This window comes from Protopterus annectens, chromosome 14.part0 (assembly GCF_019279795.1).
Source record: "Protopterus annectens isolate FY-2018-M chromosome 14.part0, PAN1.0, whole genome shotgun sequence".
Taxonomy (NCBI): Eukaryota; Metazoa; Chordata; order Ceratodontiformes; family Protopteridae; genus Protopterus; species Protopterus annectens.
The window spans coordinates 845,604,120-845,619,119 of NC_056748.1; the positions used below are offsets into that span (position 1 = coordinate 845,604,120).

At 35.9% G+C, this 15,000-nt stretch overlaps 1 protein-coding gene across 3 annotated transcripts in view; it reads left to right on the top strand.

The window, feature by feature from the left end:
• Positions 1-15,000, top strand: part of GRID1 (glutamate ionotropic receptor delta type subunit 1) — a 2,576,795-nt gene that overhangs the window by 1,050,030 nt on the left and 1,511,765 nt on the right. The gene's annotated exons all lie outside the window — the stretch shown is intronic.

The window sequence follows — 15,000 nt, forward strand, 5'->3', positions numbered from 1 at the left end:
CGACTGAGCTAAGTAGCCCTTTTACAGTGGAGGCCCAGGGAGAAAATCTCCACAAGAGTACAATTCAAGTCAATGTAACAGATAATTCAGACATAAAGACAAATAATTTATACAATTCAAGTTCACATATACAGTGAACGTAGGTCTATCTCATATGATAGACAGACTTTATATCGGATACATATAATCAAACAGGTGTGACAATAAGGAGATGCTACAAGTTTATTAGCAGTGAGAGTAAAGGGAAGTAAAAATACAGGATAAGCAGTATCAATTTTTTGTATAGGAAGGTGAAGTCATGGAGGGTGAGTAAAAGGACAGGTCCAGTGACTTTTCAAATATTCTTTGGTCACTGTTTTGAACTGATGTAGTTGTTTAATAGACCTAATTGCTAATAGCAGTTTTTCCAGGAAATGGAAGGGTTGAAGCCATAGAGGTTGTGGCCTATTTTACAGTTAGGATTGTTGATTTACAGAATGTCATGGTCTGAGCTGCGGAGAGGCCTTTTAGGAGTATATTGGGAGATTAAAGAAGCTAGGCTAGGACAGTAAGATGGCTGATAAAGGATTAAATGAATAATCTGAAGCTAATTGAAAAGAAGCAAATGAGGGAATTCTAACTAGTTTAGGTGCTTAAGAGAGAGACACAGTGGTGGGATTTGTATGTTTGGTGTGATGCAAATCTAGCCATCTTGTTGTAGGTAGATTTCTGTTTGGCTAAGAGGGTAGAATTGAGATTGGTTAGTATTTGGGAGGCATATAATAGAGTAGGTAGGAGGTAGGCTTGAGATAGGGTTGCCTTAGCTTTATTTGTAAGGATCGTTTTGTTCCTGTAAAGGAGTCCAAGTTTTTGGTGGGTCTTCCTTATGCAGTCATTTATGTGCAGGTCAGACTTAAATTGGTCATTAATGATGACCCCTAGGAACTTTGTACTTTTTGCAGTTCAGATAACCCATCCAGGAGCAGTATGTTCAGTATGAACTTTCATGAACATAATATTGTATTTCTTATACTGAGATGTAAGGTTTTTCTGGCCATTTGCTTTTCTGTGAGGATCAGTATAAGTATTCATAATGACTGCTTCTTTTTAATGCCTAGTACTTTCATATTTTGGACAGACATTATATTACATCTTTTGTCAATACCTAAATACCACAATTCAGTTCTTATTTCTAGCTTTTCCTACCATATTTCCAGTTCAGTTTCGGGACAGCATTCTGTACAATTTCCGTGTACTATGTTCCCATTACACAATCTCAGAAACAATCATGTTCAAAGATAACTCGTTTTTATGACTCTTTTGTAAAGCATACATTCCTTTTGACTGTAAATTAATTTCTTTCATTTACACATTTTCACTTCTACAGATGTGATTAATAGTGTAACTTTTTATCATGCCTTAAACCTCCCTTGACGCACTAGAATCTCTTTGTGCCACACCTGCCTTGCTTCCCATGTGAAAAGAAACTTTTTTACTCCAGTTTTACTCATTTTTATTTTTCCTTTTGAAAGTACTTTTAAACAGGAAGATCTTTATTGTGTTCTTTTAACTGTTACAAGCAAATTTTTATCTGTGCATTTCTTTTGATTACTTGCGCTCAGTCTGATTCTCTCAGCAGCCCACCCTTTCTCTGATAATTTGTGATAACATACACTCTTGTCTCATGTTAAAGAATCCTGCAGTTCTCCAAATATTCTGTCTTTGATATGATTCTTTACCTCAGTAACATAAGCAGTGATAGTCTGTGTAGTGTAGTGTCCTATAAGGTAACCATTTTAAATATTAGGACCCGCAATAGCGAGTCCTGTAATGCAGGGACTCAGTAGCTTAAAGAATAGACTTAAATATATTAAGTCCAAGAAGGGCATTTCTCAGAATATTCCTTTTTCTTGAAGGTATGGCCATCTCAGTGTTAGTATACATAAATTTGGTGGGTGGGCGTGCCCCCAGAAAAAGAAGTTTAAAGGAGAAGAGTGATATTTGAGAGTCATTCTCCTGTATTTTCAATCTTTTTTCCTGCATGTTAGTGCTTGAAATTTCAGTAGGAAACCATTCTATAAAGCACAAATGGCAAAGTAATGTCAGATTTGTTCTCATCTCACAGTAACTTTGAATATTGTCTCTCATTACTGCAATATTGTCTCTCTCCCTCCATCTCAAAACTCAAATGAATTATAACTTTTGTGGTTTCTTTGCCTGCAGCATTTAGAGATGTAGTACAGTGTACTATTATTGGCTTTTCATTGGCTGATTTCAGTTACATATAAATCAGACTTCTGAATCCACAATTTCTAATTCCTAGGCAAAACTAATCTGAACAACATAACATATCATTTTATGGGTTATTTATATACACCTATAATTCTGAATTATATAATTAGTTATTCTTTCATTGCTGTAAAATCACTACTTAGACTGGAGAAATGCAATATAATCTGCATGCTTTAGTGTCTTTTATTAGTGTCTGTATTAATCTGTTTCTGGACTCTGGTAGATTACCTTAGTCAATTTTATTTGCGCTTTGCTATATTGCTTGCTTTTTCAGTGTAAAAGGCTGATTATCTCATAAAAAAGCACAGTACTGAATCCAAATTAAAGTATAAAGCACTTAAAATAATTTCAGAAAAAGAAAGTATGTTTTTCTAATGGTGCACAACAAAATAAAACATTTTGAGTAGCCTTGAGTATTGAGTCACATGGTAGGCATTTTCTAGAAAGTCTGCTGAAGGAATTTTAAGAACTAACACATTCATATGATAAACAATTAATTCCATTTATGTTGGAATGTTTGCTTTTGCAGAAATAAGACATTTGTAAATTAAGTTCAAAATAAGGTAGAACATTGCCATAAGTATAATATTGGGATGTAAGTATTTGTTGTTTTTCAGGTTGCAGATGATAATTAGTACATAGCATTTCTATCATAGCCAGTTCATTAGAACTCCATTATAAAACCAATCATTGCACTGTTTTTTTTTTTCTAAATATCTATTTTCATTACTAGAAACATTTCATTATAGAAATAATTTTGTATCCTAAAAGTCATCAGCTATTTTGCTTAGTCGTGCTAAGAAGTCAGACTTATAGCGGCGTCTTTACGGCCTGTTGCCTTGGGACTGTTCCTAATGTCCTTAATAGATGGCTGGAGCTTCAGAGCATGAAAAGCAGCTAGAGCAGATGAAGCAAATGGGTCGTGTTTGTTTTCATACAGATGTCAGAAGTAATCGCTAATAGAATGCATAAAGCCATTTTGTACGCTATGCAGCTTGAGTCTTGCTGATACCAGCTGTCATTCTGTTTCAAGAAATGGAAAAAATAGGCCTGTACTCAATCCTAGTCAGGGCAGTATTTTATAGATGACCATTAAGTTCAATTCTCAGTTTACAGATAACCTTAGATTAGCAACCTGATGAGTCATATATTCTGCTATAATTAACAGCTCAAACTCAACTGTACAGGCATTTATTGCTGCACTGGTGATAAGTGGAATTAGTAACTGGTTTCTGTTGAGCAGGACAGTAGAGATTAGAGAATAATTTGCTTTTGCTAAGTGTCCACCTGTGAAATAAAATATTTCACAGAAGAGAAAAAAATGGATAAATTAAGATTACAGGAAGAGCAATGCAATACAAAAGATTACAGTTTAGTAGTATTACTTGGAATATGAGAATATGAGTTCCTAACAATGTAAATTCAACACATGCCTTGTCCACAAGCTCTGTGGGGCCCAAAATATAAATTCTAAGTTTAAATATGCTAACTCTAAGATTGCACAGCTGCAGAGCAAAACAGAAACAACAAATTCAGTGTTCTTCTTTCTGTATTACTGTATATCCTATACAAAGATCATTCTTTTTACAAACTGCTGACCTGAAATATGCATTTTCATAGATCACAAGTATGAAAAACTTTTATAAATAAATGAATACAAATTAACTAAAGACTCAGATGTGGAAGAAGATTGCCAGAAAAACCTTAGCTCTCATCTAGTTAAATCTTATAGAATAATGAATGACTTACAAGGTTCATTCAACAAAGCTATTTACTGCCTTAAAAGTGTCTGACATCTGATGCAGTACCAATAAATATCACTTTAGAAAAAAAGCCATTTTATATTCCAAAACATGCATGATAATTAGACAAGCCAATCTGCATGCTCACTGTAAATTTATTGTACCCACAGGAAACTCTGTTACTTTGGTTTCCCTGCACCATTAAGTCGAGAATTTAATACGTTAAAAAAACACTCATTGCCGGTAAACTGTTTCACAGAGCAGAACAATATAACATATTGAAAAAAAAAGTCACAAGCTTTAATGTTGGGAATACCCCAAAAAGTATACATTGTGAACCCCTACTTGTAAAAAGGAGAAGTCTCCATAGTTTCCTGACTTCATTTCTCACCCATTTGCCAGAAAAATTTGAGGTTCTGTAAAGAACACACCATAAATATTAGGCAAATGTTTGCATCTTCTATGAAGAGCTACATAAAGGATGTAGACTCTCTAAAGAAAAAATACAACAGTCGCATTTAAAGAAAAATGGCAAAGTCATCAACAATATATTGTTCAGGCATAGAGCATGCACACTACATATCTGGAATGTCTTAAACTACCAGAAGTCACTGGAAAAGCACCAGACTTCTTTTATACAATGGTTATTCAGTTTCTCTGCACCATTAAGTTGGGAGTTTTTTTCCTTAAATGATGGGCCTAATTCCAAAAGACTTGTTATCAGTGGGACTAACCACATATACTAAAGCAGATCTTTTGGAAACTGGCCCTGGTGTAAACCTGTGTATAGACAAGGCTTACACCAAAGTAAGTCAGCGACACAGAGAACAAGTCCTTCAGAATGAGGGCAGACTTGTATTGAAAGCAACTATTTTGGAATCTGGCCAAATGTCATTGTACAATAGCAATAACTCATGACTGGGTATAGTTATCACAGTGTTTACACACAGCTGACTTTGTTTAATCACTGGGGCTTTGTCCTTTTGATAAAACCCCCACCAGTTCTGGGTAAACCTTGTGAAACCCACACCCAGTAGTGGATTATTGCTAAATCAATACACACAAAGGTATTTCTGACTTCTTATTAGCATGGCTGATTCTAAAGGGGTCAGAAGAATGTAGTAAAGGAAATACTTCCTAAGCATTTTGTTGCATCACCTTCAGTAAAAGACAGATAATAGAAATCAATAGTAATATTGATAAATTTGTGACAATGGAAAGTAAATATTGTCAACAAGAATATGCTTTCCTTTTTGGCAAAAGCAGTGGGAAAGCAGAAAATGGAGGAAACTTGTTTACAATATAAACTCATCACGTATAAAAACAGAGGACTTACTTATTCATCTGATCATTTCAGAGCTTTACATTGTTCACCCATTTGCTACGCCTTTCATAATGGCTTTTGCTTTCAGTACATTTACTGTGAGAAACATTTAACATACTTTTATTGACATTTATTATGAAAAAAACCTGTACAGTAAACTGTCCAACACACAGCCAGAGTAAACATAAAATAAAAGTTTATAAGAATTGTTAAGCACTTGGGTACAAAGCTTACTTCTTGAGACTAAAATCAAATATTTTGCAAACATCCAACTTTAAAATCATTCAAAAATGAAGCCTCCAGTCACATAACGCGTTTAAGACACATAACTTTATAAGTAACAATGTAACCACTGCAAATGACAAAAGCCTCTTAAAGGTGCCTGTTCCATATAATACGATGATAAAAATGAAAAAAAACTTAATAACAAACATCTACATGATATAATCAAGACCTAACCCCTATAAAAAAGCATTATAAATGAGTAAAAATACTATTGGCATTATACGAAAGCATAATTAAGAACATATATATATATATATATATATATATATATATATATATATATATATAAAGGCACATAGCTTAATGTAGCAAATAAAACTAGTAATACAGCGCTCTCATTGACGTATGGTGATGCATAAATAAGGACATAAAAAACCTCTATACGACTAACAAATGTATAAATATACAATGCACCATTACCATTATGCTAATGGATAAATAATAAATAAAGCAGCTACTTATGTATAAGAACATCATGCCTAAAAATATAACTAAATGAAACCAAACCCAGACTGAAGGTACTAAGAAGCATAACAATGCAGCAGTAACATGTAGTAATAGCAAGTCTCTCAGAACTGAGAAGAAATCTAAAGTGTATATATCTAACATAATAAAACTACCAGAATAGACGGAAACAAAAAAGAACACTATATGAAGCCAAAAATACATGAAGATGAACATATGGAGATAGATGTAAAAATCCACTATGAAGGGGGGACATTTGTTGACCAGGAAAGTCCGACTGGACAGGAGCCCCTTTTCAGCAGGAACATGGGGAGAAAAGCTCCACAAACACATTTATGATTGCACAGTATTTAATAAGAATTTACAGAATTTACAGAAATTACAGTACAATACAACAAAATGAGAAACAAACTAATAAATTGTGGGGTTACAATATCAGAGAAGAAAACAGTAAATTACAAGATACACACACACACACACACACACACACACACACACACACACACACACACACCTTTTTTTGTAAAACTTGAAATAGGTTGAAAGTTAAGAAAGGAAAATATCACTAGAGGGGTAGTGTTAGGTCCAAAGAATTAGTAAAGGGAAAGAAAAATCACTAGTGGGGTAGTTTTAAAGGGGTGAGAGGTTAGAATGGTAGTTAAGGTTAGTGAGATTTATAGTAAGAAGAGAGTTGTTTAAAATAACTTGTAGACCAAAAACAGTTTCCTGCTGGTTTTGATGGGTAAAGATTGGGGTAAGCTAGAGGAAGGTCAAGGAGAGTAGGATGTTTATCTATTTGGATAGATTCAGGGGCAGATTTTAAAGTTTAATAGATAGTCATTTAGGGTGAGTTTAAATCTGTTGAAGCAGCTAATGGTGTTTATGCTGGTTGGAAGTGAGTTCCATAGTTTAGCGACAGTGTATGAATAAAGGCAGTGTCTGTCTCTTTTGTTTGGTACATGTACAGTTATGAGTTATTTTCAGAATGAAGAGTTCTGGTGGGGCTATAGGGTATTAAAATGTTCTTAAGGGCATGGCAGTTGTTTGGATTGTAGACCATTTTATGTACTATGGACAGTTGAATGAGATTAATGTGATGTGGAAATTGCAGCCAGTTTAATTCATTTAAGGGTTGGCAGTGATGTGAGTGGTATGAGCTGCCTGTGGCAAATTTGGCGATTTTTATGGTAGCAGGACTGGAGCTTATTTTGTAGAGATGAGTGCAGGTTAGTAAAAATGTGGGCACAGTATAACAGGGAGAGGAGCAAGTAAGTGTTGGTGAAAGCTTTTTTGGTGGTGCTGTCTATGAAACGTTTATGTCTGTACAGGGTCCTAATTGGCAGCGTTTTTTTAACGTCATTACCAATATGGTGTTCAAATGTAAGTTTTGTCATTGCAGGCTTAATTTTTGCATGATTTTAAAGTTGAATGTTTGCAGAATACTTAATTTGGTCTGAAGAAGTGAGCATTGCACTCGCAAAAGAGCTTACTGATTCTTAATAAACGTTTATTTTACGTTTACCCTGGCCATGTGTCGGACAGCTTGCTGTAGAGGCTTTTTTTTATTACTTGCTTTTGTACTAAGCAGTTCGTTCATTTTAGTAGCTGGTGTTTTTTGCATTTTGATTTATTGACCTTTATTACTGTGTTTTTCCTGTCTAAATGTTGTTGGTCCCAATATACTTTCCAGTGACTCAACCCACCATGAATTACAATCACTGAGTTCAAGGGTCTGATGACTGAGCAAGCCAAGGGTGCAGAACGTTCAGTAACAGCTGCCAGGTTGCTCTAGTTGTATATTACTGCATTTCCTGTCAGGTGAGTGTAGGGGAGGTCATTGTATGCACAGCCATCCTCTTCTGTCCACTACAACAATCGAGTTATTTTACACAGCTTGGAGTCACAGAGTACCCAACTAGATACTGTTGGAATCAAACCTTGGAGTAGACAATATGGCTTATTTGCAGCTCTAAGCTACAGTCTTCTTTGCTAACCACTTTATTGCCTTTTTCACATGTGTAAAGTGTGGGAAAAGCTGCAGCTCTCATAACTTGGGATTGAAAGATAAAACCAGAGAGAAAACCAGTACTGTTGGTCCAGACGGTGTCAGTATGTTGAGCTGTAGCATGGTTGGTTGCCAACCTCAGAATTACCCTGTTTGCTGTATAAGCCCTAAGCATGATAATCAGATAAAAGGAAAAGGAATCAAAAGCTAAGGACCAAAGCATCCTCACTAAATTCCCTCTTTATTGGGTAGACCTGTAGGGGAAGTATAGAAGAACCATTGAATACTGTGTTGATAAAGATGCATATGTTAGACTATTTCTCAGTAACACACACACACATACATACACACACACACACACACACACACACACACACACACACACACACACACACACACACACACACACACACACACAAACTTTCCCCTGCGTGTTCAGGTTACATGCTGACAAGTAACTAGGTGGCAGTCCATTGTTTTTTTGCATGGTAGCCAGGCTTGTTAATGCAAAACTAATGCTAAACACTCATTTGTGCAATCAGTAGTGCACAACTACTTGGCTTCTCCTTGGAAGGTCAAATTGACTGTGGGACCAGGGGTACATATGTACAGTACAGTACCGGGGAGTGGGGGTACTTGGTCCCTGCAAAAGGAAAGTTTTGTGTTTGTTTAGTTTTAAATGCTGTTCTTGTCTGGGAATATTTGTTCATTTGTAATCACAATTGCATGAGGTGAGCATAACTGAGTCAATATCTTCACAGAGAGCCAATTTTGTACATGTTAAGGTCTACAGCTATGGCCATAATGGGCCCATCATGGATCAGTCCACTAGTGAGATACTTATGCCAGTACATGGCTGTGGGCTATATGCCAGAATAATGGGCACTGTATTAAATGCTGGTTGGTCAAGGACCTGACATACACAGGCATAGTCATATTTTAAGCTCAAGTCTACATTGCACACTTTCTTCTCCCCAAAACCTGTTTTTTTATGCTATGCTACATGCCAAGTTCCAGTTAGTTTAATTGCTTGTCAGTTTCACTTGCCATTATTCAGCAGTGACAAACAGATACTCAACAGCCAGTAGGTTAACCAAATATCATTAAATGACAGGTGTCTAACAACCACCCCCTCCCCAGGCAATAGTTAGACAACATGACCACCATTTGATGTCCTTAGTGTCGGAGCTGGTCTTGGCAAAAATGCTGGTGTTACTCCATGAGAAAATTGTAGTTACTAGTAGACCCAGCGATAAATGTGGGGCACTGCGGATGACCGTCTAGTTGACATAGGGGGGAATAAGTAAGTAAAAAAATAAATAAATAAGCAAGTCCAAGGGATTCTTTCCATTGAAGAATCAGACAAAATTCAAAGCTGAAGTGCAGTACATGTGATGATACATAGTAGTAACTTCTGTTAATAGTGAAATATAATGTAAAATGCTCAAACTATAACAGATATAAAAATGACATTGTATGCCAAGTCTAGAATGAATATTTATTGTGCAAGTGAATTAATTTCTAATGTTTACCAAGAAAACACTGTTGATTTGGTCAGATTTTATTAGAGAGGCTTTATATAGATCTATTTGTACAAAATGCAGATGAGGAAATACTGTTATGTGTTGTAAATTCATCTTCATTAGCAAGAAAACTTGAACTACATATAATATTATGGTCTCCTAGGGTCAGGAAAATACAGATTCAAACTTTCTAAAATGACTTTATTTCACTTTAAGTGTAACAGAATAGAAATTTACACTTGTATGGAGTGATTTCTAACCTCGTATAAGAAACACCTCACACATTAGATATATTAAAACAAAATGCCAATATATATGTAATCGTATCCTTTGGTAAGCATGACTTCCCTAATAATAATCACATTATCAATACCAATGCCTTGAAATTTAATCCCATAGTTGGAGACTTGGGGAACTAGGGTGGCAGTGAACCATCATTTGATTGCCACATATTTACCAATCAAGATATAATCCAGATCCAAAGATACAATTGTTCCACTGTAGCCTGCTGTTATTAGGCTGATCATTAAGTATAATGCCTCTTTGAGTATGTTCCTGTCCAAATGCTTGTCACAATTGGAATGACCGCAATGCTTTCTAACTAAAAAAAAAAAAAAAAAAATCAAGGTCCTAAAATATATAAAATCTGCAGATCAGATCAAGGCCTTTTATCTCCTCTCAGTATCATGCAGCCTATTGAGAAGCATCCTCTGCTTTGCGTATAGAACCTAAACAACCATATTCTCTCAGACTTATTGCACATTTGCAAGTCCACTGGTATAATAAACACCCACTCAAGCAACCTCAATTTATTTTGCAAAATTAACATAACATGTTGGAGGGATGAGTATGTATCTTAGAGAATGTCACTTCTAGGAAATTGACTTCCCTCCACAAAAATTGGAGTACTCCTGTAACGCTTTTCAATTGTAATTTGGCTATATAGCTCAACATCCGCAAATTCACCCTTCTTTTAGCAATATTGCCCCTCATGGATAGCGGAAACATGCAGTTACCCCAACATATAGTTATTCAATCTGTCTTTAGATATTTATATTGCAAAACATACAGAATAAAAACTACCATGGGAGTGCAAGGTTAAACTTAATATCATCACACAGATCAGTTGCCTAGTAAGTTACTGCAAACCTATACATTGTAGCAGACTCACCCTCCTCCCCAAACTTCATTCCTGCAACTATTTTCCACATTAAGTACTTTGGCACAGTATAAAACCTATGAACTCTGAGAAATAAGGTTGCTAAAGCCTGCTATTTACATCAGATTCCTGTAGCTGTCTTCCAGACTTCCTAACCTATAATTTCAAATAAGACAAAGTTCCATTCATATATAGTGCTTCAGCTAGGAATAAAACATATGAATGTTGTGAAACAGCTCAGCTGAAATCCAGCAGCAATGTTCCAAACTTTCTAACCTCAAATTTCTTCTAAGAAAAGGCATGTGATAGAGAAGGATTTCTGTAAAATGTATTATAAAAAAACCTTCCCACAGGATAAAGTACTTAATGGAATATGTTAAATCCATTTTCTCAATGGGATAGTTCCACTCCACTTAGTTTTAAAATATTACCCTATTACATTTATGCTCATGTTCTAATTGCATGATCACAGCTCACTGAATTTCTTTTTCATCACATATGGTATTGTAACTTGTGGCCCCAGAAGGCTTATTCTCTGTGTGAGACTTCTGTGCACTGTTTTGGATAATGTTCGTCTTTCCCCACTATTGCTGATTATGGAGTCAGAACATATACATTTATGGGGGGCTTCAGGAATGGCTACCCACCAGCAATTTTTTTTATATGGGTTGGTTGTGGTCTCCTGTGCTTTTGATCAGCAACAGACAATTCTGTTTTCGAGAGAGAGAGATCATGCCATAGTCTTTCATAGAGGAATGATTTTAAATATGGCATGGAACAGTTTTATACATTTATTTCTTGCAAGAAAAGTTGACTTTGTAAAAAAATACTAAGTGCCATACCTATATGTTTGCAAAAAACTGAGTAACAGGCAGTCTGATTTTTATCTTTACTGCATGCCTTTTTATGGATCATATGCGGTATTTAAGAAAAAGTGTTATCAAACACCTGTATCTTTGTATATTTATTTCTATATTTGTATGTACATCTGTACATACATATATATATATATATATATATATATATATATATATATATATATATATATATATATATATATATATATATACTCAGTGACATCCCCACACTGGGACAGTTATCAAGGAACCTGAATCCTTACCACTGACACTGAAGAGGGCAGGCACTTGGAATACAAATGGATACACTCAGTATTTCCAGATGAAAACTTCTCTGCATCCAGCACAATTCCCTTAAGACCACACAGGGCACACACTCAGCCCGAGGTTTGGGTGTCTCTATCTGCCTCTCCCCTGGTCCCCAGTAAGACTCCCGACTGGCACTGTGAAACCATTGCTTTATGTCCCTGACCCAAGTAGCTGACACACATACTCTTTCATATTTAATTTTCACACATACACACACACACTTGGGAAAGGCTGGCACAGATTACCCTCTCTACCAACTTTGCCTAGTCTATAAGGTAGATTCACTGCCACCAGTCAGTTACTGTGAGGCTCTTAAAAGGTACCCAATTATGCTGAGTGAAGATGATATTAATACAAATGGTATTGTTGACCAACAGCAAGGCTTTCAGGAGCAGTCAGAGTTATCACCAAATAAATATGTACAAATACTCTCAAAGCTTAAATATTTTCTAAAAAGGACCAACCACAATTAAAACTTTTAATGTATTTAATAATAAATAATAAGAAAATACTAAATATTCATTTACAGCAAACCACAGAGTTCAAATCACAGGAAATATTGAAAATAACATTGATGGACAGACTCATACAAATAAAGAAAAACAATCTCTAAACTAGGCTTTACTATATTCCTGACTGAATCTAGGAGAACTACTATTCCCTAATAACTTACTTGATAGAGCAAGGCACAATGAAATACGTGAGCAGTCTTTCTAGTCAGGTTTGCCAAAATAGAATATGCAATACTCAAAGATCACTACCTGTAAAATATAATATCCAAGATGGCTTGCAGAATAACCTCATCTGATTAACTGACCGTAGGTTCTTACAGTATCCCACTTTGAAGCTGAAACAGGAATTTAGCATAGACAGCTACAATACACATCTAAATGTCTGTGGCAGTGCCTGGGGCTTCCCCTCTTTTTACTGAGCTGATGAACAAAGGCTTCTTCCAGACTCACCATCTCTTTTCCTATTCAGCACTGTGGGGTAATGTTTTAATGGTTTAACAGCTCATTTACATTTCCTTTATTTTTTTTTAAAGTAAGCTAACTGGTTAACCTCTGCTGTCTCAGTATCCTACATTTAATTCAGTTGAATAATACATATGCCTTTCTTTTCATTCCAGCAGAGTGCATTGTTGATATATTTAAACACAAGCAAACCTCACAAATACATTTTCAACACAAGCATCTGTACAAATCAGTTTGATATACAAATGACATAGAATTATTTACCAAATTCCAGCTAGCTGTGTTAGCACAAGTAATACATCCACTGCCCTACTTCTCCTGGCATGGCTGGCAGTACCTCCTGTGATCACATATACATATATGGATTCAGGACACTGTATCGAATATACATTGTTCCAGCACCCTACAGATTAACATCCTAATGTTGAACACACTAAAACAGACATCTTCTTTGTATGCCCCGGGGATGACCCCACAGCAGCATAAACCAACAATGAGTGTTTTTGCATGGTGGGCACTCCCCCCACCCTGCTAATTATATATACTAACACTGAGATTGCACAATCCCCTAAGAGAGGCAATATTCCCCTGTTCAGGATTGTCTATTATCTCACACACCTGTCAACCCCCTGTCTGTGTCAACCATTTAGCATTGGCCTGCTGTGTGTTGGGGCACTGTACATTCGTTACAGAGGCCAACACCCATCTGTATATGGATCTAATTGTATCAAGCTATATATAATAACTCTAAGATCATAGCACAGTGGGGAAATTCCTGCTGTTCTATGATCTCAAATAAAGCTGCCCCATGTACATTTCCCATTCAATGTTCTGACTATTGATAATTTTGTGTCAGTGTTGTATGGTTTGGGATTGTGGCCATTCAACTACCTAAAGTTGACCTGTGTGTGTGTAGGTGCATATTATGTAGTGCAGTAATTTCATCACCAGCATTTTCTATGACACGCTTGTATTAATCAGATCTGACAGAATAAATGTTAGTGTTTGCTGATAAGTTGAAAAGCATGCTGCAATTCTATAAATTGCAAAGGCAATCATTTAAGGTATGCTGCCGTTTTTATGTTGCAAATAATTAACATTAACTAGCAGTAAGTAACATTAACTAGCTATGTGCATCCTTTGAATACTAGTAACTTTTTTGATATTTCCCTAGCTTTACACTTGGTGGATGGCATTCAGTTGTAGCAACATTTGCTGTTAAACAATTTCCATATATTTCTAGTGGCATGTATGATTGATGGATGCACAATTCCTCCAAAAATCTCAGCTGATTAAAAACATTGTAATTCTACAGTCTGCCTGCACAGATTTGAATAAGTGCCTTGGGAGATGGCAAGCTCTTCTCACTGTTCCCAAACTTATATATTCCTAAGAAGCCTTTTTTTACTGTCCCCAAACTTTTGTATTCTTAACAAGCCCTTTTCATTGTCCCCAAACCTTATATATTCCTAACCCCATGATCTCACAACAGAGGGGAAAGAAGAAACTCAGCAAAACACCTCACAGTGGTCTCACACAAACAGCAATTCTACTGTGCCAGCACGGAGAGATATAACTTGTGTTTGAAATCTAATACTTTTGTTGTGTTTGGTAATTAGAACCCCACTAACTAGTCAACAGTTACATGAAGGGAAGATTAGCTTTAACTTTTATGCTTTTAGCTATAAAATATATAAAAAAGCCTGTTGTTCTCACCCTAGCTCCCCACCAAGTAATTTTCCATTTTCTACTCCCTGTTCACACACTACCATTTTGTGCTAAACTTCATTGAACTAATGGACACTCCAAGGAGTGTGCCTTCTTCTAGCAATTAAAAATGTAATTTCTTCGAGGTAACAGCAAATTGCACTGCTTTCAGATGCCAGCATTAATTTTATATGAAAGTGACTTTCTCTTGGCCTAAGTATTAATTAGAATCACCTCTCCAGGCACTAGAAATGCTTGAGGAATCAGGATCAGATAGCCATTTTCAATTTCCCTATGGATCTAGCACCTTGGATGTTGTCCAAGCTTTCTAGGTACTGCAAACATTCAAAATAAGCATTCTTCAAAAGCAGTTACACAG